This window comes from Rhinolophus hipposideros (genome assembly GCF_964194185.1).
Source record: "Rhinolophus hipposideros genome assembly, chromosome: X".
NCBI lineage: Eukaryota > Metazoa > Chordata > Mammalia > Chiroptera > Rhinolophidae > Rhinolophus > Rhinolophus hipposideros.
Window position 1 is genome coordinate 97145955 of NC_138046.1, and position 13062 is coordinate 97159016.

The 13062-nt window shown below is 39.2% G+C and overlaps 1 long non-coding RNA gene across 1 annotated transcript in view; it reads left to right on the forward strand.

Annotated features, from left to right (window-relative positions):
* Window positions 1-6597, forward strand: part of LOC308494370 — a 35588-nt gene extending 28991 nt beyond the window's left edge. The window contains exon 3 of the long non-coding RNA XR_013992921.1: window positions 5768-6597. This is a non-coding gene — a long non-coding RNA (uncharacterized lncRNA). The remainder of the gene's footprint in view (window positions 1-5767) is intronic.
* Window positions 6598-13062: the final 6465 nt, after the last annotated feature.

Sequence of the window (13062 nt, forward strand, 5' to 3'; positions counted from 1 at the left end):
AAGATAAAAACATACCATTATTTAAACAACAGTATTGATTAAAAACTTAGCTTCAAGCCAATGGACCTAATTTACAGCCAAAGCATTTAGGTAATTATGTATGATTTCATATACATGTAAGTCATTATATCCCCATCAGTCTGGCAAAGAGCCCTTTTCAGTTACTATGGCTGTGTAACAAATTATCCCCAAACTTCGTGGCTTGAAATAATGACAAAATTTACTTTGTCACAAATCTGTAATTTGAGCAAGACTCAGTGAGTCCAGATCATTTCTCTGCTCCATTTTGGCATCAGTTGTGTGGGTCGGGGGGAGGGTGGGGAGGGTGCGGTGATAGTTGTGACCCGGGGCAGGAATTATCTGAAAACGCATTCACGTATGTAGTGACCTGTGCTAGCTGGTTGATGCTAAGATCTTAGCTGGAAATGTCAACTAGAACATGTACACGTGACCTCTCCCTGAGCGCTGGGCTTCCTCATAACATGGGGACTATTAATGATGAGAGTCTCCACAGAGATAGAGAGCCTGATAAAAATTCAATAACCTTTATGACCTAACCTCAGAAGTCATGCAGTGTCACTTCTGCCATAGTCATAGTCCTGTCCAGATTTAAGGGAAGAGAACATAGACCACATCTCTTGATACAGGGATACATTAATGTGGCTGTCCTTGAAACATACAATTTAGTACAGGGCCTGAGTAAATGCTCAATACACATTTTTAATGAATGAAAGGAGGGAGGGCAACTAACCAAATACATACCTTCGTACCTCTCCTTGTAGCTCCCTTGCCGCCTTTTTGCTCTACTGTGCAAAGACCTTCAGTCTCATTTTTTGAGACTCATAAATCTCTTAGCACTTCTCTCATCTCCCTGAGTGTATAACTAGTGTGGTCGCTTTGTAGTGTGTCAACTTGGCTAGGCTGAACTACATATTCCTGAAATCCCTTTCTTATATGTTTCCAGTTATGGTGGGCTACACGAGAGATTCTTGTGTGAAATTTGGAAGGAAGAATAGAACAGCAGCTATTTTGTAGCTCACACACACTGGCACTGATCTGCTAACTCATCTCATTAGAGTGAGACAGCAGCTGGGCTTTCAACTGCTCCACCATCCGTTGGCTCCACCTTCAATTGCTTCTACTTCTGACCTAGGTGTGTGGGTTTAACTGTGATGAAGGGTCCCAAGCTTTCACAGGACAGCCATCCTACTAAGGTCAGAGGCAACGAGAACTGACACAGATTTCAGCCCATCCTGTGGTCTTCAGCTTGTGCTTGTGGGTGCCAACTCATTCTTGCTTTCCCTCACTTCATATCCATCTTCCCTTCCCCCACTGCCTCATCTGTGGACTTTGAGCTCCAGCATCAGAAGCAAAGACAACAGCTTTACAGAGACTGCTTAACTAGCTTCCACAATTGTATAAGGTCAAATCCTTTGTGTGTGTGTGTGTGTGTGTGTGTGTGTGTGTGGTTTTGCTTCTCTGATTGAACCCTATATGATAGAGAACTTGACGTCAGAAGGCCCCAATTCAAATATCCAAGTTCCTATAAATTAATTTTTAAAGTTTATTGAGGAATAATTGACATACATATTGATTAACTTTTCATTCATCCAACATTCAACAAATATGTGGAGCTTCTTCTATACTTCTATTTATCTAGTCTTTTTATTTTCAATAGACTATTTCAAAAGTATGACTAGGTGTGATTTAACTTTTGATATTTTTTAAAGGCCTGTTAAATAAACAGATGAGAAAATAAATGTGTGAACCTAGGTCCCATTTTTCTGTGGAAGAAAAGGTTACCAGAGATACAAGCATTTATGGCTTATCAGAAATAATTTTTTATTTGGGGACTCTTAAAGACAGAATGGAATGTTGGCATTTCAAGCTGTAGGAGAGATGTTTTGGTCTCTTGGGTGGATGGAACATTTCTGTACATCCTGTTGTTTATGAGGTGTGATCAAACATATGAGGTGTGATCAAACAATACGGTGAATGTTTTAAAAAATGTATTACAGTAAAAGACACGTTGCCATTAATCCCCCTCAAAATACTCCCCCTTGCTTCAAACACATTGATCCCATCATTCTTGCCACTTTCTGAAGCAGTTCTAGAAGTCCTCTTTCATGAGTGTCTTTAGTTGCACTGTCATGGCTGCCTCGATGTCTTGAATCGATTCAAAGTATTTACCTTTATGGTCATTTTGACTTTGGGGAAGAGCCAGAAGTCACACAGTGCCAGATCCAATAAATAAGATGGATGAGGACATACCGCAGTGTTTTTTATTTGACAGAAATTGCCGTATACCAGAAGGGATGTGTGATATGGAGCATTGTCATGAAGGAGGATGATTTATGGCACCCTTTAAAACACACCTTCTCTTGGGTGGCCAGTTAGCTCAGTTGGTTAGAGCACAGTGCTCTTAACAACAAAGTTGTTGGTTCGATCCCCACGTGGGCCACTGTGAGCTGCACCTGCCACAACTAGCTTGAAACAACTACTTGACTTGGAGCTGATGGGTCCTGGAAAAACACACTTAAATAAATAAAAGTTTTAAAAAACAAATAAATAAAACACACCTCTCAACCGTAGCTCACACCCAACTGACTGCACCGAATAAGTTGAAACTTGTCACACACTGTTACTAAGGTTTGATGCACCGCTTCCCATATTGAAGCTCCCTGACTTTCTGTTGGATGGCACTCAGCAGCCATATTCACTGTATCTTTTGATCACAACAGAAAGGCCCCGTGTCACACATTGCTTTTGGTACGGCAATTTCTGTCAAATAAAAACATTATGGTGTGTTCTCATCCACCTTATTCACTGGATCTGGCACCATGTGACTTCTGGCTCTTCCCCAAAGTCAAAATGACCATGAAAAGTAAACATTTTGAATTGAGGCAACCACGACAGCACAACTAAAGACACTCATGAAAGAGGATGTCCCGAATTGCTTCAGAAAGTGGCAAGAATGATGGATAAGTGTGTTCAAAGCGAGGGGGAGAATTTTGCGGGGGATTAATAGCAATGTGTCTTTTACTATAATACTTTTTTTAAAATTGAAACATATATTGTATTGTTTGATCACTCCTTGTACGTACAGTTTACTTAAAAATATCTTGGGTGCCTTTCTATATTGGTACATATAAATTTACTTAATTCTTTTCAGTGGCCGTGTAATATTGTGTTGTGTGATTAATCCATAATTTATGTAACCTACTTACAAACATTTAGGATTTTTTCAGCATTTGTCACATTTACAATGTTACGAGGAATATTTTTGTGTCTCACATATATCTTATACTTTGGTTCATTTGTTTGTGAGGGTGTCCATACAATAACTTTCTGGAAAAAATACTACTACATTAAATTTATTACATGATACGTTTTGATAAAATGGCCAAATTTGTCTTTCAACTTAAGCTCTAACCCAAGTTAAGCTCTAACCAACTGTTTATGAGTATTCCACGTTCCCTAAACATGACAGCTCTTATGTTTCCATGTTTTTAATGCATCTTCTCCCAGCTAAACAGAAAAGTATTCAGTTAAATATATTCCTATTCTCTTAAGAGAACAGATGTTATGAGGATAGCAAAGTGATATAAATAAGCTTGGGGACTTAGAGAAATGCCATATAACAATATCTCTACTAGCCAAATGGATAAAATTAAAGAGTGTCTGATGAATTTCGTTGCCAGGTTCCCAAACAGGGTATTTCATCTGAATCTTATTTTTAAAATGCATTTTATTACGTATTTCATTCACAGAAAAGAATATACTTAGAAAGTATAAAGAATGAATGCCTGTGTAGAATCTTTCTTTATGGCAACGAGAGTTTGGGTTGAATAGAATAATGGCAGTTTTCATTTCCACTGACCTGATCATTATGGAGATCACACAGTCTTCCCTTTTTGTTTCCTTCTTTGCCTAACCCTCCCCCAACCTGTATTCAGTGAAGTACAAGTGATTAGTAGAGCATATCCATTTTAATTTTGAGACTGTTTTGAAGGAGTTAATTTCAGTGAACATTGTGGGTTTGTTTTAATTCAAAAGTTAAGGGATTAAATGTGTTATACACCCCAGGATTATGTGCATCTTACAAAGAAACAAGGCCTTACATCCAAGGAATAGACCCCTAGTTGTGAACTTTTCAGCATTAAAAAGCAGATGGGAGGGTAAAGGGGATCAAATATATGGTGATGGAAGAACTGACTCTGGGTGGTGAACACACAATGGGTATAGATGATGTGTTACAGAATTATACACCTGAAATCTATGTAACTTTACTTACAGTTGTCACCCCAATAAACTTTAATTTTAAAAAAAAGCAGATGGGAATGCATATGATAGAATGGGCCTGGAGGGAAACCTAAGTGAAGGTACGTGTGTATTGGAAAGGTGGGGCAGTGGTCCATATGCTTCTGAAATACACATTCTGTTCCTGGTTATGCAAATTGATGAAAAATGCCAGAGCTGGGAAGCTGGCTGATGGTAAGAAATAGATCCTTTCTCTCCTCCGCCTCAGCCTGCAGCATGTGACCCCAGAGATTGTTACAAACAGGAAGATAACCTGTATGTCCCATACTCTACCCTAGAGGCATCCTACTACATACACCACAGAAACACAGCCTTCATGTGTGTCTGATCAAGGAGTAGGTGTTTTCCCAGCAGGAATGTGGAGCCTAGCGTAGAAATTTCAGCCAGCTTATAGCTCTGAGCATTGGTTTGCTACTCCCTGGCACTTTGGTTTTTATTACCATGGCTACAGTTCCCACACCCTGTGACCATGGGTATTCACTGGCTTCATGTTGCTTTTTTATTTCAACACCATACAGCAATTTTTAAGCCCCAGTAGTCAGGCATTTGTTTGTAGAACCCAATTCCCACACAAAATAAATAAATAATTAAAAATTGCTTCCTCTTTTGCAAGGCTGCCAACTTGCTTTCTTCAAGGGGTAATTCTGTCACTGCCAAAACCACACTGACAAATAATCTCCCTGTATCTGAATTTTAAAATGAAGCCCTCCAGAGGGATAGGCTCAGAAAGAGCCAGTGATAGCTTACTTTGTTGGGCTCATGCTCAATTTAAAATTCACATCTTAATAAAGAGAACTTCTTTCTTTCTAGTTTGGACTTAAAGAGAGAAAATAATGATGAAACGGAGTTAAGACTTACCTTAGCAATTAGGGAGTCCCAATGGATTAAACTTGCTAATAGAAACCCAATTAAAACACAGTTTTGCAAGGTTTTGTTAGAACTTGTAAACACCCAGAGCTAGTTCTAGAATGCCAGCTTTTCTCTCTTTTAAGTTTACAATTACATTTTTGTTGTATGTTGCATACCAAGTAGGACTAGAGGAAATCAGTCTCTATTAATCAATTTTTAGACAGTGCATAAGTCCCTACCACTGTAGAGCCAAATCTGGCTTCACAGTTTCATTGTAATCCACATGTCATGCCTATCCTTCTATTAGAGGAGCCTGTCATTAATAAAAGAATCTACGTTGCTTCATTTGTGTCTGAAGATCTGAAAATGCTGTACTTAGTAAGTTCACAGCCTCACTGCCAACAGGCAGGCACCTGCCAGGTTGAGAGGGTACAGCCATCTGGAACAGCACGGAATAGGGTGAGGAAAGCTTTTTTTCAATTTGCAAGGAAAGAAATTACTACATAAAATGAGTAAGATGGGACCGAAAAATGAATGCCCTATCTACCTACCTGCTGTTCTTAAACTAGAAATAATTTAGTCCTTTGGTTATTTTCAGGGAGCTTTGGGAGGAAACCCATTTCATAAATCCCCATGGCTACAGAGATTGCTGCAATGGTTATCATCGCGTCCAGTGCCCTGCCATTCCTGTGGACTGTTACATGGCTTGGTGGACTCTGACTCACTGACACATGGTGCTGTAAAGCACTTTGATGTCCTCACTGCTGATAAGCCCAGTATGAGGGTTTGAGAATGAAGAATTCAAGATGAAACGGCTGCCTTGGGATCCTTGCAGGTATTAACACTCTCAGTTTTCCTTGGGTGTAAGTCAGAAGACTGGAACAGTAAACGTTACACATTTAACCCATTGCACTGTCAGCATGAGAATATCATGAAAAGAGGCTTTTATTGACAATATGCCTAGGATTCCAGGAGCCTTTCTGGGGGTATTCATAATGCCAAAGCAGCGAATGTTCATTTCAGTGATTAATCAGCCAAGCTGGTTCTCTTAGTTTTGCTGCCCCCAGAAGCAAACCTCAAGACAGGTATCCAAGTACAAGTAGCTTATTTGGGCGGTGATTCCCAGGAATACTTAGGTGAGTGAGGAAGTGAGACAGGGAAGATAAAGAAAGCAGTAAAGTATGAGTTTTCCAGCTAGATACCACTGTGGGATCCCAAAGGAAACTTTGAGTGCTAATGTAGAACAGGGGTTGGCAAACTACAACCTGTGCGCCAAGTCTAGTCTGCTTTTATACAGCCAGTCAGGTAAGAATGGTTTTTATGTTTTTAATGGTTAAAAAAATCAAAAGAAGTCTAATATTTTGTGACACATAAAAATTATGTGAAACTTAAATTTCAGTTTCTGTTAAATAAAGTGCATTGGAACACAGCCATGTTCATGCATTTATGAATCATCTGTGACTGCCTTCACGCTACAACAGCAGAGTTGGATAGTTGCAACAGAGACCATGTGGTCCACAAAGTCTAAAATATTTACTACCTGACCCTTTACAGAAACACTTTGCTGACCTGTGATGTTGACATGCACCTCAAATTTATCCCACCCGAGAGGCTTTAGAGTGGGAGTCTTAATCCACCAGTTCCCATCCATCAGCTCATGAGGGTTGCTCCCAGAGAGCTTTAATTTCCCAGCACTACAGCCTGCCCTGCAGAATATCAGAATATTCAGGTATTCTGAATTCTATGAAAATTCATTCTCATCTCCAAATGACATAATTTCATATTTTCCTAATTAAACGTGAAAGCACACATTTTGTAAATGCCCAGTTTTCTGAATTCCTGAGAAAACTCAGTTCCATTCTGGGCCCAAGAGCACAGAATGACTTAAATGTTTCTATCCATGTGCCAATCATGGACTGAATTAAGCAATCCAACAAGTTATGTAGAAGAGCATTATGTTCAAAATACGTTGCCTCTGTGACATGAAGTATGTTCTCTCAATTGACAACAATCCATGATACTGGGTAAGTTGGAGTTGAGAATGTCATTTAGTTCCACGTAACTTCACCAAGTAGATAGTGAGTTATTTCAGTTAGAATGATATCAAAACCGAAGGGGACATTGTTACATATTTAATTTCATAATTAATAATATTTTGTTTGTAAATAACTGAAATCAATGAAACATAAAAGGCAGAAACACTGTCCAAGTAATTGTAAAACAAAATCGGCATTTGCCGAGGGAAAATTTGTTCTGGTCGTGGATTCTGGGTACCACTCGTTCCCAAGACTGCATGTCCTTTGCACAGGTGCTTTTTAAACGAAGCCTAAACTCAGAGACCTTTATACAGCCTTATGCACTAATGTACTGAGACTGTCAGCCACCACCAAACTCTTTCTTTAAAAGTCACAATAGCAGCACAGCTTAAAACCCAAAATGAAAACTTCAGAGAAGATTAAATTGAAAACAAAATCAATTTTTTTTAATTCAGAAACTGTTTCAAATTAATCTTTGGTTGCTAAAACTAAGCACAGGTGGTTTCCTCCAATAAAGGTGTTAAAGGCTGCAGAATTTTAGATGTTGTTTGTCGCCCAGTATACCAGTATATTGTCAAAGAGTCAAAAGTCTATTTTTCCAAGCCCCGATTCAGAGTTGGAACAAACTGTATACTTGAACAACCTTCTGCCTGACCCTGTTTTCTTGTACTGTTCATGCTAGAGAACTGCTAGATTAAGTGCCGCCCCATTTCATCATGCCCGCCTAAGTTTCCCCTGCTGATTGGAAGGTTAACCTTGGGATTGTCTTGGGATTCTCCCACCAACAATCAAGCCACCTGTGCAAAGCCATCCCAGTTTTCCTGCCTGAAGAGGAGGATGATTGATGATAGCAAGGTAGGGAAGCACTAACCTTATCTACAGTGGTCTGCTTCTACTTTTCTGTCTTGCTTTATCTGTTTTTCCCAGGCCAAGAAGGCACTTTTCATTCCACTATTTAAAGTGGTTCCCAAAATTTCTCTCATTCATTCAATGACTTTATTCATTTAATAAATATTTGAGTTCCAATAATATCTCAGGCAGTATTCCCTCATATCCCCCTGCTACCTCATCCCCCGCTACCACACACACACACACCCCTTTGACTCATCTCAGGTAAAGCAGATAGGAGGCTGGAGGAATGTATGCCCTGTCCGGAAGTCTTCCATATTACCAAATCCACCAGAACCACATGACAGACCTCTATAACTTTAGATGGTAGAGCAATGATGTGGGGCTTGACTCCCCTGAAAGATCTTTTCAGGAAACCAACGTGATATTACCAGCAAGATTTACCCTCTAGCCCCTGAAGGCCGTTAGGCAGCTTTGAAGGCTCGACTACCAAAAGAAATAAAAGTTATTAAGCATTGCAAGGGGTCAGAGTTCCAGCTAAGATTTAGGCAGTATAGCTTTGGGGTTAACAAGATGGCTCTGGAAATGGATGACAATTGCAGTTTAGCTCTATGACTGTAAAATCAGTTTTGTAATCAATATTGGGAGAATATTATCTGTGTCTTCATTAGGCCAAGCACTATGGTATATGGCAATAATGATATCAGTTCTGTTTCCTCTGTCCTTTAAATCATACCTAAATGTCCCCCTCAGAGTTCCAACCTTAGGGTAGGGGATTTGCAAAATAGTTTATCTATGTCTTTTCCTTTTCTATTGGATCTTTTTTTCTTTTGAACAATAAGTAGGCCCTTATTTACATATTCTTAGAAGGAGTCCATTAGGTCATGCACCAAATCTCAGTGATACCTGGGAGATCATATGTATATGCCTCAGAATATTAAAATATTAGATTACTTTTGCATCGCTTTTAATTATAGATACTCCTTGTGTTGTCATATAGCAGGAGTAGCAAATACCTGATAAGCATGCTCTAATCCCTCCTTTCTGAACGGGGCAGGCATTGCTAATCAGACACAGCCCTCTGAATGCAGCTTCAGAATATTTCTCAACACAAAGTTCAGGAAAACTCTATCAAGATGAAGCCTCTTTGCCATTCTTGGTATATTAGGCTATGAATCCTGTTCTTAGGGGTTAATATCAAGAAAATTACTTTTGAGATAGGTTCGGGCCAGTTTTTAATTTGGAAGGGATGAAAAGAAAGAAAGAGAAGAGCAAATAGAGCATTGCTCATATAAAGCAATGTTTTTCCAAGGAGAATGCTTATCGGATTTAATTTCCATTGCAACAGATGGATTCTAACGTTTAAACAGAATCTCTTGGGTTTGGAGAGACCTCTCGTGGGTCGTTTAGTTCATATCTCAGCACTACCACAAGATAGATCTCATTAGTTTTCTTAAATCCTGTCTTAAAAATGAATGGATATCTAATGAGTCTTTAAATAGTGATTTTACTACCTCCTCTGGATGCATCTGCCATAACTTCTGTATTCTAATAGCTTCAGAGCTTCTGTATTTGAATAGCTACCAATGATTCTGTAATATTATTTTAAAATTTCCCATAGCACCACAAGTCCATTGCTGCTGCATCCTTTATATTTACCCCTGCCTTTAACCTCTTAAACTAATCCCATGGGCAGTCACAGCTGGCAGCCACTGAATAAGAAACATGAGCCATGGGTTATGGATGGGCTGGTCACTGGAACCCCCTTGGACTAAGCAGATGGTCCTGACCAATTCCCATTTTGAACTTCACCTCCCTTAACTCTAAAAGCTGGGAGAATGCTTGGCAATCACGCATCTGGCCCTTTGGATTTAATATTATTACTTTGGGTCTTGACTTTTCTTGCTTGTTTTTCTACTTCTTTGTACTTAGGGCTGCTTCAGCCAGGAATCCCTGCAACGCTTCTCCATATTATTCAACCCTGACACTCGCACAGGGGTTATTCAGACAAATTATTTTTGAGCCTCATTAGAATGTTGACATTACAGCATGATTATGTCTAGACTGTGCATGCTCGGGTCTATTAATTAGGGTGCTTATCATCCATAGATGGAGTGGGAAGATATCTTTGTGATATGATTTGAGTGGGTAGCCTCTATAATCAAAAATATCTTCGCTGTTCCAGAGAAGTGCTGGAAATTCCTCGCAGGAGAGCCTTTCTCTTGATTAATCATAAGGCAATCCAAGATTCTCTTTTAAAATGTTGATGACCTCTTTTAAAAGGTCAAAAACTCTTTAGTATGAATTAGGTATTTCTTAGCCCATTTTCTTCCCAAATATGTGATAGTGAAACATAAGTAATATAATGGAGTCCTTGGGAGAAGTGATGCTGAAAGGAAAGAAAAGACAGCAAAGTCGTGTTGGAAAAGCACCAAAGGAACATTTTGCCTATTTCACCATGTGGTCATGGTCTAACCTGAAGTCACCTCTCACACCCACACAAGTAAGACTTTCTCATTGTTTCCTTATGGCTAGGTTCCAAATCAATATCTCTCCTTCTTATCAAGTGTTCTTTATTCATTAATCCTATCTTTGGCTGCCTGAGGCTTCAAAGATTAGCTTCATGCCATCTTATTACCAGGACCTGAGAAGGCCTTTATTCATTTTTACTGTCCATCAAATCTCAGCTTCCCCTCAAGGCCAAGATCATTATACACCTTCCACAAAGCCATCTCTGAGGCTTCAGAGGTGACACAATATCTCCTTAATCTCAATTTCTTTAGCAAAAAGTATTCTAGGGAATGAAAATGAAGAGGAAGCCAACTATTTTCACTGAGTCCTCAGTATGTGCCAGGCACTATGCTAAGCACATGTCATAAGGTATTTCATCTTAATATTCCCAACAACCGAATCACATAGGTGTTATTATCTCTATTATCTAATGGAAAACTGAAATCAGAAAGGATCTGTAACTTTCCAAAATTTTGAAAATCAGGTCTAAAATCCCTATTATTTCTCTGCCTGTCATTCCCCCGGGAAGTTAGCATACATAGCTTTGTACTGCTATTCTTCATGTCTGGGGAAACTCCTGTGTAATAGTATTTAATGTTCTCTTTCAACTGAAAAAAAACTGAAGTGTTAAAAAGTGAAAGGCATTACATAAAATTAAGCTGAATATGATAGAAACTCAAAAGGGAAACCCACAGGGATTGCTATAGCATGAACTTGCATTTTATGCTAAAATAGTTCCCATCATTCTGATTGCAGTTTCCCACAAATGGGTTACAGGTGTTTCAATGCAGTGGTTCCCTGTAGCCTTCAGGGCAGCTCAGTGCGGCCTAGAGGAACTTAAACCCCTTTGGCCAATTGCCTCTGGCCATGAGCATTCTGCTCTACTTATCCAGAACGTTTTATAAATATTATCACTTTCTATGTGTGCTATGATGTAGAAAATGTAGAAAAGTATCCTTCTAAAGAACTACTCTTATAAAGAAGCATTTCAGAATAATGGTATCTCCTTATCTATGGTGGCCCCATATAAATTTCATAACTGACAAATGAGACTCAAGGCAAGTGATGTTAGGTATATGACCACCTTGTTTTCTTACAGATTTGAAGCATAAGGCTTTGTACTACAGAGGGTGTAAAATGAAAATGGGGAAAAAAGATCTGTTTTCATTAAAGGAAACAGAGATCTGCCTGGAAAATTACTTTGCACCTAACTGGGAAAGTTAAGAAGAAAAATGTATGTCTTGTGTTCTTAAAGTAAGCCATTAGATTAGAGCAGTCTTCAAGATTCTAATTGGCGATCCATGAACATTCACAAAAACTAGCCAGCTAGCACTGGGCAACATTTTAATATATGGATGCCTGGAAGTTCTGTGGATAAGATGGAATAAAACTTTCCTGAGAAAAGAATGTAAATAATTTATTAAGGAATTATTGGTGACAAGTAGCTTAGATTCCGCATTGTACGACTTTGCCATAGTTTTGTTTTCTTTTATTACAGTCACTCTAGCTTTCCTTTTTTTAGTATTTGCATAAAGGTATATCTTTTTTACATTTTTAAAAGATTTTATTGGGGAAAGGGAACAGGACTTTATTGGGGAACAGTGTGTACTTCCGGGACTTTTCCTAGTCAAGTTGTTGTCCTTTAAATCGTATTTGTGGAGGGCGCAGTTCAGCTCCAGGTCCAGTTGCCATTGTTAGTTGCAAGGGGGGGCGCAGCCCACCATCCCTTGGTGGGAGTTGAACCGGCAACCTTGTGGTTGAGAGGACGCACTCCAACCAACTGAGCCATCCGGGAGCTCAGCAGCAGCTCAGCTCAAGGTGCCATGTTCAATCTTAGTTGCAGGGGGTGGAGCCCACCATCTCTTGCGGGAGTCGAACCAGCAGCCTTGTGGTTGGAAGCCCGTGCTCTAACCAACGGAGCTGTCTTGCCACCCAGGACCTGAGTGCCAGCTCATTGACTTCATTCTAGTTGCAGAGGGCGCAGCTCGCTGGCCCAGTTGGGAATCGAACCGGCAGCTCTGTTGCCCAGTGCTCGTTCCCCAACCAACTGAGCCACCTGTCTGCCGTCTTTTTCACTTTTAATATACCTATACCATTATATTTGAAGTGAGTCTCTGATAGACAGCATATAATTGGCTCTTGTTTTTTTATTAAACAATCTTTGACTTTTACATTTGCATTTCATGTAATTATTGAAATTTGGATTTAGGCTTACTGTTTTATTAAATATTTTGTGATTATTCCCTCTATTTCTCATTTCTCTGTTTCTCCTTTCCTGCCTCCTTTTGGATTACTTAAACATGATTTAATATTCTACTCCAAATCAATATTTTACTACTTCAAGTGGAAAAATACTACTATCATATAGGTCCCTTTACCCTCCCCCTTTATATTGTTCCTTTTTATGTAGTATGTCTACATACATTAAAAACTTCATCAGGAAATGTGATAAATTTTGCTTTCAGTCACCAAACATATTTTAAAGAACTCAAAAGGA